The sequence below is a fragment of the Martes martes genome (genome assembly GCF_963455335.1).
Source record: "Martes martes genome assembly, chromosome: 3".
Taxonomy (NCBI): Eukaryota; Metazoa; Chordata; class Mammalia; order Carnivora; family Mustelidae; genus Martes; species Martes martes.
The window spans coordinates 110,181,982-110,207,369 of record NC_137890.1 but is presented as its reverse complement, the minus strand read 5'-3'; the positions used below and the strand labels follow the sequence as shown (position 1 = coordinate 110,207,369).

At 39.8% G+C, this 25,388-nt stretch overlaps 2 long non-coding RNA genes across 2 annotated transcripts; both read right to left on the bottom strand.

Annotated features, from left to right (window-relative positions):
• Positions 1–9: 9 nt before the first annotated feature.
• On the bottom strand, positions 10–3,048 carry LOC308339569. Its single transcript, XR_013966539.1, has 3 exons — positions 1,048–3,048; positions 503–627; positions 10–145 (listed from the first exon to the last, which is right to left on the bottom strand). It is a non-coding gene; the product is annotated as an uncharacterized lncRNA (long non-coding RNA).
• Positions 3,049–3,267: 219 nt separating this feature from the next.
• LOC308339570 lies at positions 3,268–20,657 on the bottom strand. The gene is made up of 3 exons (XR_013966540.1): positions 20,361–20,657; positions 13,224–13,428; positions 3,268–5,208 (listed from the first exon to the last, which is right to left on the bottom strand). It is a non-coding gene; the product is annotated as an uncharacterized lncRNA (long non-coding RNA).
• Positions 20,658–25,388: the final 4,731 nt, after the last annotated feature.

The window sequence follows — 25,388 nt, the reverse complement described above, 5'->3', positions numbered from 1 at the left end:
TTTTTTTTTCAGTGTAAAATGTATTTCTATATCTTGAGCTTTGTTTATCTTTTTGCCAGTATAATTTTAAGAAATCAATGCCAGCAGTCTGATATTGTCTTCCTAAAGGAGGGAAATGCTAAGAGACATTTGTGGCTATTAAAACCTGCAAACAGAAGGAAAAGGCTCTGTTAGCATAGACTTCACTTGAATGTTTTCCCTGAATGCTTAAGTTTCTAAGTTGATCCCAGCAGTTAATCTCCTGGTCCCATTTCTCAAGCTACACGCTTTTTTCACGCGGTCTTCCTGTTTTTCATGCCATTGTATCGTTTGCTATCTTCTTTTGCCTCTCAGACTCTCATGAAGCTATTTATTAATAAACCTGTGTTTTCAATATAGCGCTACATCAATAAACCTCCTTGTGGTTCCGTTAGTCAGCATTCTGGGAAATCCTATGCTATATTGAAGAACTGTAAATCTCCATTATTGCTTCCCATAGCACAAATAAAGAATACCCTCTTACCTCTGTGACATCCTCGGCTAATTTTTAAGGGCGAATGCATATGCTCGCACAGTTACTTGGAGGTGCTGAACTTGGTGTTTATCAGGAAGGGGGCCATCTTTGCCACTGAAGACACCCTGAAACACCTATAATCAAAAGACATGCTAATTTAAGGTATTAAGAAACAAATTACTTCAGTTCTCTTTAGTCTTCCCTTTTCCTGAAACCTTTAACTAATCTGGCGGGATAGGCGAATTCTGGACTTCAGAGTCTTCTGCTTAGCAGCTGTGTTATTTGATGTGCAGTGTGTTATTAACTGACACGAAGAAAATATCAGTAATTAAAAAGATAAGAATAGACTTTTATACACCTTTTTGGTATCAGACAGAAGGAGTAGGACAATCTTTGTTTATACCAACTAAAAAACTTCTGGTATTCGCTACCTAAGACAAGGGTGGTAATTACATTTCTGCACGACCTTAAGAGAGAGTTTGGCTCGTGAAAGGTGTGGCTTTTTATGGTTTCCCCAAGAGAAAGCGCAGTGGAAGTTAGAAGGGAGAGCTTACCCAGTGAGGGACGGCAGCTTGGAGGAGCTCTCGGACACTGGCTTGGCCAGTGAGGTTGGATTTCCTCTAAGGGTGCCTTTGAAAGTTACAAATGCTATATATTGGAAAAGAGGAAACCAGTTTTCAATATCGCTAAAGATGCTTTTAGTAAAACAGATTCAGGAATCCTAAGAAACATTCTATGGCCATATCCCAGAAATCCCTGGGCCCTCCAGGACTCGTCTCTTTAGAGTTGGTGTCTTCAGCTTACTTCGTAACAGGTTCCCTCCTACCGGGGATGCCACAAGCACCTCTACTATGAGTTTTGGGTTGTCCTGCCTTGCCCGTATCTGCTGCTCTGGCTCTGGGCTCTGGGCTCTGACAATGGACTAAGTCAATAGGGGCACAGGCCTATATCTCTTCCAAATCAATTTGGCTGCTGACTTTTTACTTTGTATCCTAATTTCATTTTTCACTGGCATATCCACTGAGAGCAGGGAGCCCTTAGTGGCTGCCGGGGCTCTCTGGGTTTCCTAGCACCCAGCGGCTCTCTGCTGACTCTACCCAGGCTAAGCCACTCTAGTTCTTCTCTGGCCTGCTAACTGGCTGATCTTGCACTGTCCTGGACCAATTTTTTTTGTCTTCAAGATTCCGTCTCAGTTCTGCGTGCTCCTTTGCCTCTTCTTGGAATCTCCGCTGGTCCCCGAGATTCCAGGGCCTACTACAGAGACATTCCACAAGGGCTGCCTTTTGGGCAGTCTCTCATCCTCCGGACTGTTTCTCAGTTCTCACCTCTTCATTAAAATTTCAGTATTTTACTCAGTCGAAGTGATTGTATATGTTGGATTCCCTAATGTTAATTTCCTGGTGGGTAAATGGATTACTCTGTTGGATCGAGGTGACATTTCCATTTTAAATAGGGATGATGAGAGGCCTCAAAGATTTTCTCAACACTGAAGGGGTGGAGGGAAGAGATTATTTTAAGACATTTGGTGTCTTTTAACAGCAGTCCTCGAAGGACACCCTAGTCCAGATCTGTGTAAGGGGGGCCGTCTGTAGCATGATGTCCCAAGAGGTCTACACATGCCCCCATAATCCCACCTAGAACAGCAGCAACAGGAAGCAGTGGAGTGGGTTTTAGCCGGAGCCCACCGGCGGGCGTTCCAGATACGTGCCGTTTGATTTAGACCCCGAACCTCCCCAGATCCCCACTAATCCCTGCGTTCAACAATCTCAACTAGCTAGAAGGATGTCCTGAATTGTACCTTCTGGTAATTCAATAACATTATAAGTAAATGGAGTTCCTTGGCTGGGGGCCCTTCACTCTGACAGGGACAAATCTTCTTTGGTGAGAGACAGAAGGTACTGAAGCGCGATAAACCCTCAATGATGTTGCTCATCCTAACCACGTCAAGGAAGGGGCAACACCCAGCAGACATGATCGTTTTTCTAGGACTCAAGGCTTTAGTCTTTTGGTAACCCAGAATTCTAGAGCTGGAATCACAAGTATTTTAAGACATGAAGAATTTTTTTTTTTTTTAAAGGGAGATTTTCCATTTATCATGAAATGAAGTTGTCCTCCAGAGAAAAATGCCGTAGGTAGATTTTCTGCTAGGTTTTACCTGCTTTAAAAAAAAAAAAAAAGACACCTTAGATGCATTTAAAAAGATTGCAGAATTGCAAAAGCAATAAAATTTTACCGTATTAATTAATTTTGAATTACAGCCAAACTCTTATATAAGTGTGTATGATATTCATGGTAAGGCCAAATTAATTCTTTATGATCAGTGCTATTACAATCAATACTAAATGAATTCATAATGATAAGATACTTAAAATAAAGAGTTACCACAAAAACAATAAAAAGACCATCACCATCCAAGCTATAGCACACTAATAAAGTATTAGCTCAATAAGCTGGTGCTATCCATGACAATCAATGGCAGATACTTAATTTATTTCTGCTTGCCCCTGTCTTGCTTTTCCTGTAAGGGTTGTGTAAAAGTGTGGTCCTTTGATTCTACTGTAAATTGTACAGCACAGAAGAAATCCAGCATCCTTCTTATTAAATAATTCTGCCGTAGCATTTCCTTTACATGTCACCTCTCTGGCAAAGAACCCACGGCATATTATATACCAATTTACATTCCAGGTGAATTACTTTTGCCACTGTCTCCTCCCCATGAGAGTCATCTAATCTTTTCTTTTTTTTCTTAATCTATTCTTTCTTTTCTTAATTTTCTCTCTCCCTCTGTCTCTCTTCCACCATTTATGGAGATATTTGCAGGGTGAATGGGGCAGAAATTTGAAGGTGACCATATCGGTCTCTACATTGTCACCTTTTCACTTTAGTGTTGTGAAAAGATGTTGTAAGGCTGGAAAGTAGTAGCTATATCATTTCTGTCCTTTACCGTACTCCAAAGAATCAATCAATCATGAAATTAAGAAACAATAAAGATCTGTATTTTTCTCCCTTCTTCTCTCTGTCCTTCTCTCTTCCTCCATCTCTGCCTTCCCTCCTAGTATAGGAAGTATTTTGAGTATCTTCCATATGTCAGGTATATGCTAAGTCCTAGAAACAGAATCAGAAAACCAAAAACAAAAACCAAACAAATCATAATCTTTATTTTCCAGCTTAGACAGAGTCATGGAAAGAGTACTGGGTTGTTGTCAGATTAGGGCCAAATCTTAGCTCTTTCACTTTATTTGCTGTTTGATCTTAGGTATTGCGATAGAGACACATTCCATATCAAATTCCTCTATCTTGGGAACATAGAAAGCTATAGTTCCCAGCAGCCTTGCCTTTAAATAGGATTGTGTGACTAGCTCTGGCCAATGAACTGTATAGAGAGATTATGTGTGTCACTCGTGCCTTAAGTCAAAGAAACACTTTGTAACTCTCCACTTTGTAACTCTCCACTTATTTCTTTCCCAACTTACAGGGTAGCCAAAGGTTGAGGTGGCAGAGCCACACTATGAAAACAATCCATACTGCTGAGCCACTCGAGAACAGCTTCCCTGAAGAGGTAGCCAGCCTGAGTGACTGCATATGTACATAGTTTGTCTCTTTTGGAATTGCTTGTTACTGTAGCATAAGCCTGACCTATTCTAACTAAAGCATCTGTTTCTTTATCACAAAACAGGAACAATGTATTTTTTACCTACATAGAAAGTTACTGAGAAAATGAAACAAGATAGCTAACATACAACACACAAACTATTTAAGTCAGAATTATGTAATGGCTGACTTGGTCTACTTTGGATCCCAGAATTGAAAGTCTAAAAATTTCATAAGATTCAGTTGGCCCTGGTATCTATCAAAATATCAGGAGGTGTTGTTTAACAAAAGATTTTTTTTTTTTTTAAACAGAGTGATTTTTGGAAGATAATTAAAATTCAGTCTCTGTAAAGGGAGTTGTATGTAAATCACTGCCTCCATGGGCTCTGATACTTGCTTTCCATTACTCTTTTTGAAGGCTGAATGATACCATTACATACTTCTGTCATCTGGAGCTTCACAAATGAGTGCTACATTTTCTGTTCCCATAGTTTGCACCAAGATATCTGATTTACACCTGAAAATTTTTTTGTTTTTAAAGTTTCCTTGATGGAAGTATGTATGCATGTATGTATGTGTTTTTGTATTTAAAACTTAAAATGAGCCACTGCCCCACCTCCTACCCTACAACACCAGATACCTTTGAAAATGGCATCTTGAATTGTTACTGTTGAAACCACCACAGTTTAGTTATGAGTTCTATACAAATGCAAATTTAAATCAGTATTATTATTTTAAATCAGTATTACGCTGGAATTAACCTAGGATGTGTGAATTCATTCAGTCATATAGGGACTATAAAAAGTACAATAAATGACAGAAAGTCAATGAACGTGAAGTGGGTAGATATTTTGGAAAGGGTAGTTAGGAAATACCTCTTCTGAGTATGGGATGCTATTTGGCCTGAACCCAAATGGTAAGAACAGAAATATTTCATCTATTAGTTAATGTGGGCTAGGATTTTTTAAGGGCTTAGGAAAGTATTTCAAACTTGGAAAAAAGGTTATTGCCAATAATTTATGAAAAACATACTGCAGAGGGGCACCTACCTGTTCAGTCAGTAGAACATGTGACTCTTGATCTCTAGGTCATGAGTGTGAGCCCCATGTTGGGAGTACAGTGTACTTAAAGAAAAAAGAAAAGAAAAGAATACTGCAGAATTTAAATCAATAATGTTTATTTGAATGCGTACAAAATGTCTATTGTTACTAATCATCTGAAACTTAACTGTTCTTATTTTATATAAATTCTATTTAATATGAGTGCATTTTAATATATTTGATCTGATGTGCTTAGAACCCACAAAAATCTACTAGCTGTATGAGGATCCTAGGACAGAATATTACAGGCAGAATGTCTTGAAACAGAAATGCATTTGATGTGATTGAGGAAGAGAAAGAAGGATGTGGCTAGAGAATAGGGAGTGGAGATTGGTAGGAAAGGAGGTTGGAATTAGAGTCTAGATTTTGAAACATTCTATGGAGGGTGAGGAAAATGGAAACTGATAATTCTTAACACACCCCTTTTCCCTGATTCAGGTGTGTCCGTGTGAGTGTGTGTGTGTGTGTGTGCAAGTGCGTGCGCATGAGCCCTTTTCATCACACGCATTTGCCTGTGAGAAGCTGGTAAGCCAGGATAAAGGCTATCAGCTGTTTTCCTATATATTCTGGATATTTCTTTGCCTACATTATTGCCCTGATGTTCCTGCTGATATTCTTAAATCCAAATACTGTACAGTATTTCCATGTATCTGTCATTCATGGGCCAAACAAGAGCATTCTAGAGACTAACTAGCTTCCTGATGGTAGGTTCTTGACTTTCAGACTGACACTCAATTATATGTGGGTTGTTACATTTCATCTCACTTCAACATGGCTGGTTCCCCGACGAAAGGGAGAATTTTGGTCTTGGGAAGCTCATAAGAATTTGGGATGTTAGAGCCAGCCACCTCTTCTTGCCTCGTCATGGGACCAATGTTTTGTTCTAGAGTTTTGGCTCAGTGAGGCTGCTTCAAATGCTGTATTATTTACACTTTTATGAGACTGTCCAGTTACCACTGAATAAGAAAAATATCTTAAAATAATTGCTTTATCAGGTATGTCTCAAAACTTTCTTTTCTGCCGTTGGGGGAAGGAGGCGGGAGCAGTTGAGTGCTTCGCCTGCCAAGCCACAGAACATCTTTGCTGCTTTCTTTTTCCCTTCAATTGTCATTGAAAATAACTAGTCATAATGCCTTTGTAAGCCCCGCCTGGCCTCAGCTATGCGTAAATCATGCTCCCAGACAGGGCCCCTTGGTTTAGAGGTCCCATTGTGGGAGTGATTTAGGTAGAGGCGGGATCATGAATAAAGAACACTCACCCTCTTCTTCAGAGGCAGGGGCGAGAGAGCCCGCGAGAGCCCTTCCCAAACATCTCTTTTCAGCACCAGTATTTGGCTAAGAGCTTTAATTTCATTAGACAAATGGGGGTTGGGTTTTTCCATGCATCTCAGCCTCCTTTTAATGTGTAAATTACATAGGATTTGCCACTCATTACAATGGTGATATGATTATTGGCCTCAAACAAACCACACTGCACAGGCCCCCAGTGATAGGCCAGCTAAGAAGTGGCATGTGTGGGAAAAATTGGATAGCACATGTTTTCTGATCGCAAGTCCTCAAAAGAATTGAATTCAAACCAATGAGACTCCCACTTGGTTTACTCAGAGTGCTTCATGCAAAATTGATTTCTAGGGGGATGTGACATCATGGTAGGTAGTGATGTAGTTGTGGGGTGAGAACTGCTCAGGGGCCAGAAGCAGCGGCCCAGGAGAAAGCTTTTTGGATTGGGAGGCAGAAGCCATAGTTGGGCTTTTGACCGAAGACAAGCCGCTCAACTCCTGTGAACCCCAGTTTCCTCATTCACAAAATGGGGATAATAATATTCGCCTAATTCCTGCAGAATATTAGGAACATTATTCTTCGAAGCTCCGCTCTGTGTGACTATGCTAGGAAATAGCACTCACATTGTCTCATTCATTCTTTAAAATAACCCTCAAAGATAGTTCTAGCTAAGCACACTAAGGAAAGTTAAAGAGGCCAGCATAGCATTTCCCCCCAAATGCTCCATGGACATAAAATTTTGTGGAAAAATTTACAGCTTAGAAAATGCTTTATATATGTCCTCTCCTTCTCAATCTGTTTTTAGAAAACCACAATGTCCATTAGCATACTAAAGGCTCTGAGAAGCTTCTTATTAAAACACTTTTCTTTTGTTTTTTTGTTTTTTGTCTTTTTTTTTTTTTAAACTGTAACTTCCTATGAGACCATCTTTTTTCCTCTCCCACCTCAACAAATATATACACCCAACTGTTTGGGACCTAAGCCTTCCATAGAGGCAATGGAACAAGGCTGGTTATTGATTTGGGAATGGAGAACGGTAGAAAGTCCACAAGTCCTTGGAAGGAGAGAGTCTTTGCTGGGAAGGGGCCAGTTGGAAAAAGACACTTTTCTAGAGCAAATTCTACAGTTTTGTAATTATGATGGTTGGTTCATCTGGTAGGACTATGCCACCATTGGGACGTAGTGTGAAAGGAATTTATTGTCTCCCTCAAAGGAAAATTTGTTCTCCAAAGATGGACTATATATTATTTGCATTTTTTCTCATTCATTCATTCATTCATTCACTCTGTATATTTTTTTAAACCCAAGTATATGCCCCATCTGTGGTCTATGTTGTGCTGGAAATTTAGAACTTTCGCCATACAAGAGTATCATCTTGGTAGATCTATAGCGATCCAAACTTTGGCACCACCATTCCATTAATGGCTTCCAACACCACCCTCTTACTCATTTTCACTAACACAAATTGGCCACAATCACACTATTTTGCGTTTGTCTAATTCTTTGTGTTACAAAGCACATGTATTTCTCAGGAATTTTCAGAGTCTGTTCTTAGAACACTGGGTAAGAGAGAAGATTATAAATGTTTCTGAAAGAATAAGTATGTAAGTATATTCATTAGGATGCTGGGAAGTGGTTTCATTGAGAATTCTGGGTTAATACACAATTGGAAATGGTCTCTTTCACATGGGACATCTCAGCAATTTGGATGTGCACTGAGATTCTCTGAGAGTATGATTAAAGGCAGGGGAATGGTGATAGCATGCAACATCTTCCTCACTACATATTTAGCCAGAACTCTTGGGTCATGGGTATTTTTTGGTAATCAAGGACTACCTCTGAGGGATCCTATAAGAAATGAAGGATGTATGTCGGTGACACTACCTGACACATGTACACACGCAGTGGAGGTTCACAGTAGATGATGTCCTCTAGCAGCTGTGGGAATCAGGCAGGCCTTAACCTTTCTACCCATTTCCCTGCAGGTACTACTCATTTTCTAATCTAGCTCTGATCTGGGTTGATTTCTGGGTCTTGGGTCTCTTAGTTATTCCCTTCTGGGACTAGAGGCCAACTTGTCTCTCAACCAGTCTGCTGAGCCCTGTCCTCTTCTCTCTTCTCTAGATCCTGCCAGCTAGTGCACGGGGACTGGACTATTTTTAGTATCTTGTCCATCCACTTCTTTGCATAACAACTCAGGCACTGCTAGATGCTGAGAATAACTCTCTTTCAGAAAGTGTGCTGTCCTATCTCACTGTTTGATCAGAAATTTTAGAAATTTATGCTGGCTTGGACTGGACTTGTGTTTACTGTCTCAGTGGTCTGAACATAGAATGCCCAACCCCAACCTCACCTGTTTTAACTCGCTCTGCCTTATCTACTGAGAGCCCCCACTTTGCCACAAGGCCAGGGCTTAGTAGACTTTATCTTAGAAATATTCTAGAACTATGTGTTATATGTGAGTAAATCATATACGCTTTATACCAGTGTCAAATGAACTCTGATCTCTCAACTGCCAGGATGATTCTCATTCTACTATACTAGTGTAGTTGATTCTCCATTGTTTTATTCCATGTTCACTGGGAATTTATCTCATGTACAGAAGAATTTTGCCAAAACTTCGTTTGATCATTTTCTATATACTAAGCGCATAACTAAGTTGGGCCACCTTTACCAACTTTCTGTATTAGGGAGAATAAATCCTATAAAACTTATTCTTTTGATCAACTCATATTTGAAATCATGGTTCCTTCAATAAGACCTGGGCTGCCGTCATTCTAGGCTAAGCTCTGAATGCCAGACTTACTCTCAGCCAGAATAGCTTTTGAGAAAAAGATTTCCTAGAGAAATAGACCTGACTGCCTCCAATGCCTCTAGCAATGATCCTGGAGAAAGTTTAAGGATGGAGCCATGTATATGACACCTGGAACTAAGGACTAGAGGATAGAGATTGGGTTATCCACAGAGTGGTGTTTCTTTAGATCTAACTCACGTTTGTTGCCCTGACCATGCTCCTGCACAGATACTAGCCCCGACTGTGGTCTCTGTCTGGATGGAGCTGACATCTCTTGTCATCAGCAAATGTCAAGGACAACTACCTGAATCTTGACTTGTCAGGCTGATGTTGGTTCAGGAACGAGGACACCCGAGAAACCAACCTGGGGTTGGCCACGTGGCAATAAAGTCACTAGAGGTTGGTAGGCAGTCAGTATTTGGAACATCAGGGAAAGTGACCTGCTGAATCTTAAGGAGCTCAAGTTCCAAAATATGAAGAAACCGGGTATGCAAATAAGAGGATTAAGGGGTTGGGATTTGGGAAGTTCTTTATAAAATCTGGCTGGGAGATCTTCAAATTTCATTTCTATATTGAAATACTAAGCAATGAATTAGGTTTATCTCATGCAGAAAAATGGAGATGCACATAACTGGAGAGATGGAAAAAGGGGCCCTCACTCTAGTCAAAAACATGAACTTTGATAATTTATCCATAGGCTCTTAAAATATTTGTGGTGAAGGATATATGTTTGAGAGACAGGTGAGCTATGGTTAAAAACCATGGAACAAAGTACAGCTAAATGACCTGCCCAGAGAGTAAGCCTATGACCTCAGACTTAACTTCTAAAGAACCATGGTAAGGAGCAACAGTAACTACTGAGGTTGTCTTTTTTTTTTTTTTTTTTTTTCTTTTCTATCTGAGTTCTGAAAATTGCAGTGATTGTCATTTGTCAAGCAAAGGCTTCATTCATTGCCCTAAATGACTGGTGCCATTTTATGAAGTCTTCATCAAAAGCTTTGAGGGAAATTATATTATATAAAACAAAATATTTTCATTTCATTGTCTTTCCTGAGATCAATGAGTTTAACTTTCAATCTTACTACATTCTGAACTGCTGCAGATGGTGTAGGTGGCAAATATTACACATTTGGTAGGAAAACATCATGGATATAAATACCCTTGTCTTTTTTCCTCAGATCAGTGGAGAGCTTTAAGAACAGGATAAATACCCATCTGCCTGGAAAATTGCCTGGAGGCAGAGTGATGGACTAGATGTCTTACTTAGATTCCTTCCAACCCTCTGATTCAGAGCTCTCCGCTGCTGCCAACAGAGTTAGTTCTGGTGGGATACGTTTAGGACTGTGGACCCTTCTGTCCGTGTGCATAATGTCTGGAGATTTTTTCATTGAGAGCCATTAAGAACAACCTTTCTCTTCCAATTTTATGGAAATATGCTGCTTCTGAAATGCTATCTGCTCTGCAGGCTTTTTGAAGGTGTAGGTCTCTAATAAATGATGAATGGACAAATATGCATGGATTTTGGGGAGGGGGCCAGCTTTTCGGGGACCCAGCATCTTTGTGTCTTTATGTCTTTAAGGGCCATGGTATGAAGCCCAGAGGCTTTACTTAAGCTCACTTGCCAGGTGATGGCCAATTGGGATCATCTTGGCCAAGGACGGGACACTATTGATGGTTCTTGCTCCCATGCAGGGGGCAAGGTGGTGGTGTAGTGGTAATGGAAGTCTGGATCTCAGCAAAAAAGTTTTCCTCATCCTAATAAGAGATGGCAGTACCCTTTTGTGTTTATGTATATGTCTACACACATAATTTTTGTTTTTATTTAAAGTTTTAAGTAAGCCATACTCTCTTTAAAAAATACTTCATAAAACAGAAGTATGAATACTCAAACAAAAATAATTCTAAATTCCCCAGCCCAGAAAAAAAAAAAAAATCAATGTCAACAGGATGGCACAGACATTGGACATTTGTGAGAGAACATACTGAGAACTCGAAAGATTAACTTATGTACCCATCCCGTCATAGCATATAAAGTGCCCCTGAAAACAGAGGAAATCATAGGGGGCAATTTAATATCCACTTCAGAGCACTAGTGATTCTTTAATTTTTCATTTGAGGAGTAATTTTTGCATCCTCTGGAGTATAAGCTAAAAGAGTTTCATGAATTGCTTTATGTTCCTTCCAGGACAGGGATGGGGAGGGGGAACATGAACCCATTCACCAGGCCCCAGCTTTCCCAAGAACCATCATACCATTACTGTGCTAGACTTACTACATTCTTTCCTTTCTGTTATCAGTTCCAGCAAGGAATTTCTATCTCAACCCATCACCCTTTCTTTGCCTTTCAAAAAATTTAAAAAAATAATGTTTTCTTTTGAATAATTGAAATCACTTTGTAGAATGTTACTTGATTTGTAACAATAAAATCATTTTGAGAAGTGGCTGCTGGTTAGCTGCCTAATTACATTTGTACCCTATGCAAATGGATCCCTCCACACCGGAGCCGTACACTTAATATTTCAAATTCATACAACAGCAATGCAACTAATTTATATGTCTCATGGCCTTTGAGTTGCTCATGATTAGAAATATTGCATATGCATGTGTTAGAATTTTATGATTTTTCTCTGCAGACTTTCTCTAACTCTGTATGTGTGTGTTGGTGTTTCTCTGTGTGTGGTGTATATATAGTGTCAGAATTTGTTTACTTAACTCTCAGTGAAGCATTTTCCCAGTTTGTTACTAGGGTCAGTTGTTTTATTTATTGACTTGTCTACTGTACCATGTTAGTCTAACCCACCAAAAATATATACATCATAAGAGCAAGGATGTTTTTCTGTGTTGCTCATTTCCATATTCCCAGCACCTGGAGTAAGTTCTAGAACAAAAAAGGTTCTTGGTAAACATTAGCTTATTGAACAAATCAGTGACTACAATATTCACTGCATATACAATTTTTAATGACTGCATGGAATTTCCTAATAAAGGAATAACCGAAGTTTTGGTGAGTATCCCTCTATTGTTGATAATAAAAGGGGTATGAGATTTTTGTTATCATAGCCAATGATCTGAGGAACAAAAATTTTTTCCTCAAGGATAGATTCTAGAAGTAGAATTACTAGGTCAAACTGTAATAATTATGTGAAGTTCTTACAGCTTAATATATTACGCTTGGTTTCCCCCTCAGAACACTAGTATAAATTTAACACTCACAAGAAATGGATGAAAATGTACATCTTACCACATCCTTGCTTTATGGGGTGACTTTTCAACTTTCTCAGTTTTGAAATTCAAGAGAATTCCATTTTTATTATGGACATAATATTAGTCAAATATCTCTGGTCAGTATAACAAAAACTTCTAAATCTTAACACAATAGAAGTGTTTTTTTTTTCTTGTTCGTGGTACAGTCTGATATAGCTTGTGTGACTCTTCCAGGCAACAGCTCCCCAAGAAGTTCCTTCACTTCTGTGTGTGTGTGCGTGTGTGTGTGTGTGAGAGAGAGAGAGAGACAGGGACAAAGACAGACAGAGAAGCAGAGACAGAGAAATTGGAAGACCAAAAGGTGCATTTTATGGCCCAGCTGGAAATCGAGTAATGTATTCCTGCCCCCATTTCATTGGCCAGACAGAATTCAGTCCTGTGGTCCCACTTAGACGCAAGAGGGGCTGGAATCATAGTCTTCCTAAATACCGGGTCAGCAAATATATTGTGTCTTGAACAGATTGTAAAAATATCTTCTTTCCCTTTTTAGATAGCTGTAGAGTGTGGAGTGCCTCTTACTAGAGCTGATGCTCTCCATTCTGCTCAAACGGTCTACACACTCCATTTCCCGTGGCAGTGGCCAGGACCTTGGCCACTGGTTTTCACAAAGTAAAGACAAATAAAGAGAACGAGCACCAGTCTTGTCAGGGATGTGGTTGCTTGCCGGGCAATCGAGGAGCAATGCTATTCAATTTACCCACCTTTAAAGTTCGCTTTTGGTGTCCTGGAACAATTCCAACTTGGATAATTGCATTCTGCTGATCTAAAATTCCCCTGTAGTTTCCTTCGGATGAGCTAGCCTTCATTTCCCCCTCTACACATTGTAGAGGGTCGTGTTACTGGCAGCCAGTGATCGCTCCGTTCCACAAAGAAGCTGGTTTCATTTCACCACCAGCAAAGTGATCCCTGGGTGAACAGACAGAGCCTGCAGGTTTCTTTGGTTCCTTAAGTGTGGGAAACATACATTTAATGGATTAGTTGATTAGTGACTTGAAGCTCTAGGTGGTGGAAGAAATTAGTACTCTTTTGTTATGTTATAAATTTAACTCTAAAAATGAAAAAAAAAACAAACAAGTTATCTTCTCAAGAATAGGTAGTATCTTTTGACCCAACAAATAATGCAGTACATTTCCCGTTGCTAAATATGAGATATTTTGATATCTTGAATAATAGCCATGGAATCTACACTAGAGTATTCCCATAGCAATATGTTTACCTCTATCCAAAATAATAAACTTTTTCTCTCATGGCTTTCAATGAACAGAATTAACATTTAGAGAAACACTCTTTTTTTTTCCTCCCAGAATATTTATTTTATTAAATAGTACACACCATCCCCAATTAAATGCTTATGTGTGCTAAATAGTAAGGGACAATATTAATTTTCATCCAGCAATAAAATTGTACTGGTGACAGGTGATTCCTTTAACAACAGAAGGTCAACTTGCAATTAAAGTGTCTCTTAACAGAGTATGGGAATAACGTACTACTCGTTGGGGTGATGAAAACAAAACAAAACAAAACGAAAAAATGGCTGTTGAGCAATTATTAAGGTTGAGCTTGAAACTTGTAGAGATCTTTTATTTTGGTCTAAAAAATATTTTTTTAATCCAAATTGATGTCTGATATACAAATTTCAAAGCTCCCATAACCAAAGAAGGGAGATTTTCTAACACCAGGGGGTTATCGTATTAAAATTCATCGTGATTCTCCTTACTCCAAGAGGTAAACAAGAATCAATTTTCTTTAGTAAAGAAGTTGGCTGAGATGCAGGTTGAATTATGACAGACTTGATGGATTCCTAAGGAAGCTTAGAGACACCTGAGAATCACAATCTACGATTTACAGGGAATTCTCTTCCCTTACTTTTCCTTGGGCAAGGGGGGCAGGGGAGAGGAAATCTGTATTAGGAAGAAAAGGAGAGGCTCCCCAGCACACACAAAAGAATTTCATAGCTTTTAATTCTGCTAAGCCACCACTACGTGGAAGACGCCCAGTACTGTAATTATCTGGCTAGATAGATGTAATTGTATCCATCAAACTAAATAGAAGACTGTCAGATGACAACCAAGATTGGATTGTCTTTTAGGGTCAGACAGAAACCTGCAGTGACCTCATTCCTCCCTTCTCACCATGCCTGTTTTCTCAGTCTTTGATGGAGACCCATTCTGCTAACCATGTGAAAACATATACAGTAACACTGTCTTTTTGCTCTATGCCAACAGCCTCCCTAGAGACCATGCTCGGTTTACTTGGGCCCTGGGGATTAAGCTTGCCCAGGCCTCCCTTGTATTTGAAATGTATGATATTGATATCAGTGCTTAGGGAGAATCAGGCCTCTGCAATGAACAGATCATGCCTGGCTCCGTAAAGTCTACGTTGCATGGAGATGTATAGGCTGAGTGGAGAGGGGCCAAGTCAGGCTTTCGCTCTGGAAAGCAAGTATTAGGTCATGAATTAAAGAGTTTGTTTCCTGGCCTGGCCCTTAATAGCCAGAACATTTCCATGGGCTGTAGAAATACATTTCAACTTCTGAGTAGTTTTATGTTTGGTGTGGCCGCAAATCATTGTCGTCTCTTAGGTGCGAGCTGGGTATCAGCATTAACGCTTCTCTGCCATGCTGTCTTTAAAACCAGCACACCCCCACCCCCTTGCTCATTTATAAGCAGTTGGAATCCATTTTTATGGAGTTCCTCCAATCAGGATCATGTCCAAACCATTTTGGTTTTTTTGAGCCTTCCATACTATATTTACTGTGTTTAGTGAAAAGCTGGATTCTCCCCGTGCTAAGTAGCAAACCCATGATGGTTGAAATATTCCACTGCCGCATTTATGGAAAGAGACAAAACACACAGAAGATGTAGGGTTATTAAGTGAGCTATTTCATCTCCCCATCCTGGTATGCATTTCAGTCATTCTTGAGTAACTTGCCGCCACTGAGTCATACAGGTCCTACGGTTTGTAGTCCGTGCTCCTGATGGGAACAAAGCACTACTGAAGGCAGGTTTGCCTTGTGTCTTTTAATGTAAAAATGCATGACACTGCTGCATATGCTGTGTGTTAAGCTTAACCAGGTTAACGCCCCTCTGCCTGGGCTTTTGGAAAAGAGTCCCAAATTGTCACATGTAAAGGGACATTTCAGTGCTGATTTTTATTTCCATGAGATTAAAAGTGAAACATGTAACCACAAAGCTGGTTTATGTCATCCCCCTGTCGGAGCCAGCAGTCATGCCAAAAATTAGATATTTGATAGGTTTGTGAGAGAAACAGATGCAGAAGGATGCCATTCCCACAATTTAGACTCCTTCTTATCTTTAAGCTAGAAAGAACATTCCAGATGAAGAAAATCTATTTTATTGGCTTTAAAAAATAGCAAAGAAAATGTAGAAATAAAAAAATGCTAATTTAAAACTGATGTCATTCTTGGGGACTTATAAACTGCAAATTGGTATTTCTAACTCAAAGAAAAAGAAGTCGTTCAAGACATGCTTACTTGATGTTTTCATTTATGCTGCATTTTTACCTCAGCCGTGGCATTATAATTGAGGGAAAATATCCACGATATATATTCACATCTAGTAGTATGTGAATATAGGCAAGAAAAAAAGTAGAGAGAAAATCATAAACCTCCAAAAGGCTAAAACATCCAAAAAGTATTCTCTCAGCTTTTTTGGGGAAGCATTTTGTGTCCCATTCTTTTTATTTAATTCTGCCAGCTGTCTGCTAAACAAATCTAGCCAGGTGGGGCTTATAACCCATGACTAAAAAACCTACTAGTGCAGCTGTCCAGCTTGCCCGAAGGAAGAATTCAGACAAATGGCAGGAACGAAAAGATTGTTTTGTTTTCAAGAAAGTAGCTACTGTACCTTCTTTGGGTTCTGTTTGCTTAAGTTAATCCATCACTTCCTAAGGTTTTATGGTTAAATAGAAAAATAATATCACCCTTTAAAATTTTTTAGTTTATTTTTATTATAATTAGTTTAATCTATTATGATTTTTCCTTAAATAAATGCTTTTATTTTATGTTGCAACCTGGTACTGAGTTGTCCATTTTTTTTCTTTTTAAGAGTTCCTGATTGCTAAATATTATTTTTTCCCCCTTTTTCTCTTTCTTTCTTTCTTTTTTCTCTTTCTTAGGTGGGAACAAATGATTAGTGAACTGTGACTGAACTTTATTTCTAAATATCGCATAATTAAATATGGAGCTATTTAAAGGTGAAGCTTGGCACGGTTTATCCATGAGCAGAGGAACAGAACAGGCTTCTTTGCACTGCATCATCAGTCGACCTCAACTGTGAATTTCTCGTCAGCAAATGGGCGCCTCATTTGGTGTGTTTGAGCAGAGGAAGACGAACGCTGCTCTAAAAATGATCACGTTGCCATCTGATCTACAGCTCCATTGATGACAAATCAATGCGTAAACCACTCACTTACTTTCCCCCCTTATTTGACATTTATCAATTCAATGAATCTCAAAATTTCAGTCAAGCCTGCCTAAAACTCTTATTATCTCATGAAAAAGGCTGCGAGAATTACAGCTGGTCCTGGTCTTTGGTCTCAGCACCTGTTCAAGAGATATGACACTCATTCAGGATTAGGATGGGGTGCCGAACGTAGCCAGACTTTTGTCATCCTCCGCGGGGAGGTACCTGGGATGCCAGCGTACGGATGCTCTTCAGAGAGGGAATGGCACAGTCAGCAGGCTTTGACATGCGAAGGACTGGCTCTGCCCGTAGCCAGCCGTGATCCGTGCACAGATTTAGAAGAGAACGAGGCTGAATGGGGTGGTGAGAATTTTCTTAGCAAGGGCACATGTCATTCCATAAATGCGTGAGGAGATTTGGCTAAATCTCAGGGCAGATTTGGCCAAGAGCTAGAACGGAGGGATTGGCATATTCTGTTGCCTTCGTTTTCCATGTACAGGGACACAAGGAAACGATGCCTGCAGCCGGAGTTGTGCAGACCAAAATGGTGTCCAGAACAAACAGTCGAAGCCAGATTACTGTTCAAGTTGCCTTTGTTTTCTTTTGTTATGTAACAAGATGTGAGTGATATTGGCGTGGGTGCTCACAAACCCAAAAGAGAGCAGGCCAATTTTTCATGAGGAAATTGAAGTGCTGATGCAGAACTAACCCTGGCAGCTTGTTGTTATTTAACCAAGAAGAAGTAATGGGGAGTTTTGGGCAAAATTGGTATATATGCATAACAATAATGCGCCACAAAAGATTAATGACATGACTGAGCCCTCAGAGGATTTGCACATGCATTTAAGTGTCAGAAGTAAATAAATTGTGCAAAGACGCAATGACAAACCAGGTTAAAGGAAGCAAAGCCTCACTCCCCTTCCACCCTCCATGCCACCCTTGAAGCCCAAATCAGGTGCTCCTCTCATGACAGCATCCGCCTTTGTCCAGAAGTTTGGCTGCCTTTGAGCATTTGGGCTTCCCTGCTTTGGGCTGGTGCAAGCAGCCACCACAGACCTACTACAGTAACTTTGTGGTTAATCAGGAATAAACACCAAGAAAAAATTTACAAATATTACGAATTCAGGATCATTTGCTCTTAGTGCACGGTCCTGATAAGAGAATGGCTCTCTGTTTAAGGAAGAACACCCCAAACACGACACGTGTAAGAAGTAGTGCTTGGTAGAAAGAATTAGAAAGGAAATCTCGAAACATTTCCTCCTTCTTCCATTCTTCCATTATGTATGCACGTGCATATGAATCTGTTTATATTTAAATTCTCTTTAAGTGAATCTTTAAATGTGGGCAAGGATTGCTCTCTAATAGAGTGCAGACAAGCAAATCCAAAATACGTACGTTTTCTGTTTTCTCCATTTTGAGATTGATGAATGGAGATCCAGAAGAATAAATAATTTATACTTGTGGAAACAGAAACATGTACATGTGTTGGGCAAAAATCTTAAGAAATTTTCATTTCTAACCATGGGGTCAGGATAAACTGATAGTGTAAAGATGGAAAAGTTTTCTCCGATATCATCTCCATTAACAAAAACATTTACTTTTTTAAGGATTTTATTTATTTACTTGAAAGAGAGAGAAAGAGAGAGAGCACAAGCAAGGGCATCGGCAGGCAGAGGAGAGGGAGAAGCAGGCTCCCCGCTGAGCAGGGAACCAGATGCCGGGACTGTATCCCAGGACCCTGAGATCATGACCTGTGTGGAAGGCAGACGCTTAACCGAATGAGCCACCCAGGCACCCAGCAAAAATATTTACGGTGGAACCAAAGATCTTTAGTACAAAATAAGTTTGTAATTATAAGATGGTTATCTCCTGCAGTCATTCAGATACGGCATGCCCTTTTGTACATAGTTATTTTGTGAAGAAAATGCTCATATAATAGAGCTAATCTGAAACATGGGTGTTAGGCTTGTTTCATATCTACGTGGTAAGAGGGAACCAAGTATCTTCTTTAGTTTTACGTCTTCTTCCTAACATTCTAGCCTGTCCTTCCAAGACCTGTACATCAGCCTTCAAGTGAATGGCTTCCCCGTGTCTATTTCTGCATCATTACATCAGTGTTTTGCTAACTTCTAATCCCTAGGATCATGAACTAGATTTGAATATTTAGCCTTGAAACTAATTTCTCAATGGGGGAAAAAAATTAACACTGAATCTTTATCATGTGTTAAAAATAATTTCCTCATAAAAAGAATGGCATGTTTTTAAAATTATTCAATCAAAGTAGGCAACAAAGGCAACCTATTAATAACATATTAAAATATAACTTCACAAATTCTAGAATTTCATAGTGGGGGAGCACAAGACAGAAGGATCTCACAAGTCTTGCTTCCTCATGCACTCATTTTGGCATCGTGTTGGTTATAGCCCTGTGAACTAATAGTGTTTCTGTTTCATGCAGGTAGAAGTGAGAATCTGAGGCTCATTTAACAGTGTGAATTTTCCCAATGTATCACAATTACAGAAACACCTGAGCTTTCCAACTTTTTGCTGATCTGCTCTGAAAGTTCAGTGTGTTTAAGTAACTGCGCTGTCAGTATATTTAACTTTCATATTTTATTCTTTTGTCTCTCTGCCTCCCTTCCTTCTCTCTTTTTTCGGTTTTTGTTTCCTTCTGTTCTATTTCTCTAGTCTCCCTTCTCTTCTTTCCTTTCTCTTTTTTTCCCTTTTTAAAAAATTCCCCTTTCTCTTGTGGAATTAAAAAAAAAAAAACTGTCCTTAAAGCCAAGCTTTTTCTTAATGCCCACAGAGGTCCTAAATTCAACAAGGTTTTTATTTACCCACTAAAACGTGAAAAAATAAGGTTCCAACAATGCTGCCTGTCAAAGAGCAGTCACGTTATTCTAGAGAAATCATACTTAATGATTTCATTTTCTATCAAACATGTTCCCTGTCTCACAATAATTAAAAGAGCCTACACAGTCATGCTATTTGGGTTTAAGCCACTAACGTAATGTATAGATAGGACTTCACACAGCAATTGCTTATCGAGTCAGGATGGAGAGACAGCCCCTCTCAAGTGCACTCTTGTTGTACTGTTTACAAGGCGGTCCTGTAGTTCTGGTTTACAGCACTGCTTAGATCCTGTTACAGTTAGACTTAGATCTTTCTTTTGGTATAATAGAATTTAATGAGAAGGAAAGTGTGCTTTCAGTTTGCATTCTCAGAAGGATTTATGGGTAAACTTAGAGGAGACAAAACCACATTTTACCCCCAAATAAGCAAAGGATTCATTCACAGAAAGAACAAAACGTTCCTACCTGAATTGAAAAGGAAGGAATTCTTCCTAAAAAATCTTTTGAGTGTATGAAATATTAAAAAAAAAAAAGATTTTCCTGAAGCCAGCAAGTTTCCTACCTTTTGTGGAAGTCCACCTTAAGGTCGGTTACCACTCGGGAGTGCCGGGTCATTTGCAAACCCTGCTGTAGCAACCAAGAAAGGGCGGGGCTGCGTCCTGAGACATCTGTGGACCAGAGGAGCTGGCAGGGACCTCAGAGCTTTCTATTGAAGTGACTGCTCCCAGCCTGGCCGCAGGAACAGTCGACCTGAGGTAACTACTTCCACATATCAACACTTGTCAGTGGTGGTCTGAGAGACACGGAGACTGCGGGCAAGGGGAAGTACCTGCTCCGGGGCCAGCTAACCAGCTACCCCGCCCCCTGCCCCCACCATCCAATCTTTCCTATGGGAGAGAGAAAGGAAGCCAAGTAGGAGAAAACTACATAGTACTAAAGCAAAATAAGTGCTTAACTTATGGCACTGGCTGGCTTTGGTTATTGGTACTTAACGATATACCGAGTTTCTAAACTTCGGAGCACAGATGATTATTTAACTTTAGAAGAATTTCGTTTATCTGGGTCAGTGGTTCTAAATGCACTCCAGTGGCACGAATGTTTGTCGGGATTCTTTGGGAGGTGGTCCATATGTAGTTTGGGATTAATAATTGTTTTCAACGGATTTACTTAAAAATAAATTAGAGTAGAAGATTCAAAGTCATTCCTCCAGTAATTTCATTCTCACACACTCACGTTCCCATTTGCAGTTTTGAGGGAATGAGGAGAGGTGGAGGTTTAGCTAATGTCCTGGGGATTGCACAAATTCTTAAACGTCCATTGCATGAAACTCTGCCCTGGCATGAAGATCTTTGGCCATGTGTTTTGCGGTGGGAAAAAAAGCCAAAAGCTGAGATCCATTGCTTTAGGGTTTGAATTGCTAATATGTTTTTTTCTTTTTTAAAAGACTTTATTTATCTATTGAAGATTTTCTTTATTTACTTGAGAGAGAGAGCATAAGCACAAGCAGGAAGAGGAACAGAGAAAGAAGCAGATACCCCACTGAGCAGGGAGCCCTATGTGAGACTCAATCCCAGGACCCTGGGATCATGACCTGAGCTGAAGGCAGATGCTTAGCCGACTGAGCCACCCAGGTGCTCTGAGTTGCTAATATGTTTTGTCTTTAGCCTCATTATAATCATGACATAATAAAGGAAAAAAGTATGATTTTGTTAAACATTTACTAATAGTGATAGACAAAGCCTGAAAAAGATTGTCTAGTTGTTCTTTCTATGGCCTGCAACACAACTAAATATACTGCCAACGGTCAGCCGTGATACACCCTCTGACCATTTTAATTTAGACTCAAACTGTAAAGTGCAGCCAAGGGCTATAATTAGGTAGAATTCATAACTGAACCTAAATAGGAAGACCATGCACGGGCTCCTAGAAGCAGTTGTTATAGGAAAAATGTATGAAGCTACTTCTTGTTCAGATAAGCTCACAAGTGGTCTTGGGATAAGCAAGCCTTGTTTCCCTCACTTTTGCTGAAGTTTCAAGTACTTCAATAAGAGTGGACAGATTTAGCACCTATAGAAATTGTGAGCTGATATTATTTTACATACTTACTAAGTCATTTGTTTTATGCTTGTCTTCTTTTTTAGAAAGTAAGCTGCATGAAGACAAGGACTTCATGCTTACATTTCTATCTAATGGGACTCTTAACAGGTCTGCCAGCACCAGACCTGGCCTGTGGTTGATAGGCAATAAATTCTCACTGAAAAAGAATAATAAAACCAAGTACTTGTTGGATAAGGAAATTAAAAAAAAAAATCATCTGTTCTTTGCCAGGAAAAGTCAGCATCACATGCTGACCATCTCAGCACCCAGTGTCTCAAAAACTTTTTTGACATCTTACGGATTACAGAACTGTTCAAGAGAGGTCAATGGATGTAAGGCATTGGTTTTTATTTTCCTTGGGGGAAAAAAAAAGAAAAATCTGATACCATTTTCACTAGCCCACATGATATTTCTGGTTTCTTGAGGTATTTGGCAAAGGGAAAAGCACAGGTTGAACTGTTTAGAAAAGATAAAGGATCCTTTTCTGAATTTTGAAAACGGGCTTTTACACATGGTTTCAAAGTTGATCGAGCACGTAAAGCCCGATGAAGACAGATCCTGCAAAAGCAAAGAAACCCTATCTGATGAGTGCCCCAAGTGTGAACATACCACACCATAACCATGTGGAAATAATAGCCTATATCGGCAACAAAAGCTTGTGTTTAATGAGAACAGGGCCATTGTTCTTGAAATTCTAATTTGGTAAACATCTTACGGTGCTGACTCATCAGTACTGAAAATCCAATAATAAATCACCACTGTGATTTAGCATTGATACTGGAATTCACATCACGAAGTGTGCTACAGCATCCACTGAAACTCAAACAGGTCGCTGAAAGGTGCATTTCATCAGCAAGCAATTTAATTCATATCAAAGGAATTTTACCCCAATTGAGTGGCAACTGGCTACTTTTGAAAGCAGTTAACCGTTGGGGGAAAATGAGCTGTGCGTTAGCTGCCCCTAGAAAGGTAGTCATCTGTAATCCTGGAGGTTTTAAAAGTCGTTTCTTCAAATTCCATAGCAAACAATATGAAATAACAACCCAGTATCTTTGTATCTTAATCATGTTCAGTAACGAAGCCCTTTAGATAATTGGCACTGCTTCTGTAGTAGGCCAAACTTTCTTTCAAGTTACAAATACTCACAAAAGGTTTACATTATAAGGGGCTGCTTTGGAGATGTGCAGATTTAGTTTGTAAGTACAAAGTGAACATGCAAATTGCCTTATCTTGTGGGATTCACAAACAACCATCATTCAGATTGATTTAATACATGGCTTTTTATCTTTAAAAGTGTTAATTAGAAAATAGGGACAGTTCTCTGAACACTTAAGAGTAATAAATAGATCAAAACAGCATCCATGCTTCTCTGATGGAACTTCTGAAGGCTTTGTAAAAGGATTAATACAATTGTCAAAAAGACCACAGTATACATATTTAATAGTGTTACCAAGCTACAATTACATTTTTAGGACTTTATAGCTAAGTTTTCTAATATTTGCTATCTTGAAAAACTGAGATGTTGTACAACTTTTGTACAACATTTTGGAGTTACCGTCTTATTTTGATTTTTCCACCTTGGCTCTCCAAACACACTCTTCTAGAGAAGGTTCTAAAATGACAAGAGAGTATCAGAAGTTACTCAGATGAAGATGGACTGTCAGAATTGCATAAAGTGAAATTTTATGACAAGAAACACTTATGATTCATGCATTTTTCTTCTCAATGAAAAATAGAAAGCTGTTTACTGAGAATTTGCCTCTATTTTGAAATTTCCCCATGACAGTTAAGGGCATGTATGGAGGACTCATTCTCAGGGCCTCTGCCATTGCCTGTCTCAGAGCCTTTGGGCAGGTAACATTCTATTCTATATCCGTGCTTTGGTTTATCTGTAAATGTGCAAAATCGCAGTCCCTTTCTCCTAGGGTCTTACCGTGGGGATTAAATAAGACTGCGTTGCACGGAGCCTGGCATATGAAGTGTTCTGTAAGTTATGATAATCGAGGCAATTGCTCTGAATGTGGATGGCGGTTTTCACCAGGCTTAGTTATATGGTTATCCTGTCATAAGCACTGAAAATACTTGGGAACACCTCTTCAAATTTATGAGAAGGGCAAACATGCCCAGTACAGGGTGAGGGCCCTTGGCCTCTGTGTTTCAGAGAACTTGAATTTCCCTCCTCTTCAAGATAAGGACTGGAGAGGCCAAGCCATGCTGTGAGCCACTTCCTTTCTAAAGCCTCTATTTGTGTTTTGTTTACTTTGGGTTTGTCTCTATTCAGTATTTTGATTTAACTAGTAATATATGCAGGTGGCAAAATAGTCAAGAAGTATAAAACCCACAATAAGATGAATTTGTTAGAAAACACAGTTTTTTGGATCTATCATGCCAGAAATGTTCTCTGCATCTCACTTTGCTTACCTCCCCCCACTTCTATTTCTTCCTATTTTTTTTACAATTTTTCTCTATTGTACCTTTTTCCTGACCACTTCTTCCAAACCCCATCCTTCACCCAATCCCTTCTGAGCTGGAGATTCATACTCCCCAGGCTTTGGCCCCTGGAATCACAAACCCCCTCTGGCCTCCCCATCAAATAGCCTTCCCCCCTTTGTTCTTCAGTCACTCTGCTCCTTCTGGAGGGCAGCTTCCAGAAATGTTAACTTCTGTCTCTCCTTCCATTATACCGTGAATCCTCTTTGTTAATTGCCTTACCTTTCCATATTTCAAGAGGACAGTGCAGGGGTAAGTTAAGAAACTCTAGTGGTTGGAAGTCATGATGAATTTCTATTATTTCGTCTCAGTTGTGCCCTTCTTTTATTTATTCCAATTGCATCGAGCTTTTTGGAGCACACTTGGAGGCCTAGCAATAGAGTAAGTGCTATATACATGTTATCTTATTGAATTCCTTCACTAATCCCTTATTTTCTTATGCCAATCACAAGAGCCACATTACCCTCATTTTACAGATGAGGAAGCAGGTTTAGAGAAATTTAGTCATTTGTCCAGGGTCTCATAACTTACAAGTGGCTGAGCCAGAATCCAGAACCGACCTACCCGCCAAGGCTTTCACCACCATGCTGAGTGGTCTCTCATGGCCTTTCTGTACCTGGCATTGCTTTGGCTCATTCTCGTTTTACTCTAGTACCTCTGTGACCCCACCATCACGGGTCTTGGGTTATGTTCCTTTCTCATTTCCTGAAAACCCGGGGGCCACTCAGATCTTTCTCTTTGTCCTTCTTCTTCCCCTTCACGACTTTATGTTCTCCCTGTTCCTGATCACTTACCAGCCAGAAGGACGGAAGCCGTCATCCCTACTTCTGAAAGAACAGAGGCTCAGAGGGAAGGCTAGCGCGGTGAGCCGAGGGCGGCGTTAGACTGATGGGTGGGCCTTTGCACTCCTGTCTGCAACTCTCACTGTCCCGGAGCCTCTCGGGAGGCAACCGCATAATGCTCCTTGCCTGGACACACGCTGTGTGCCCTCATTGCCTTCTCT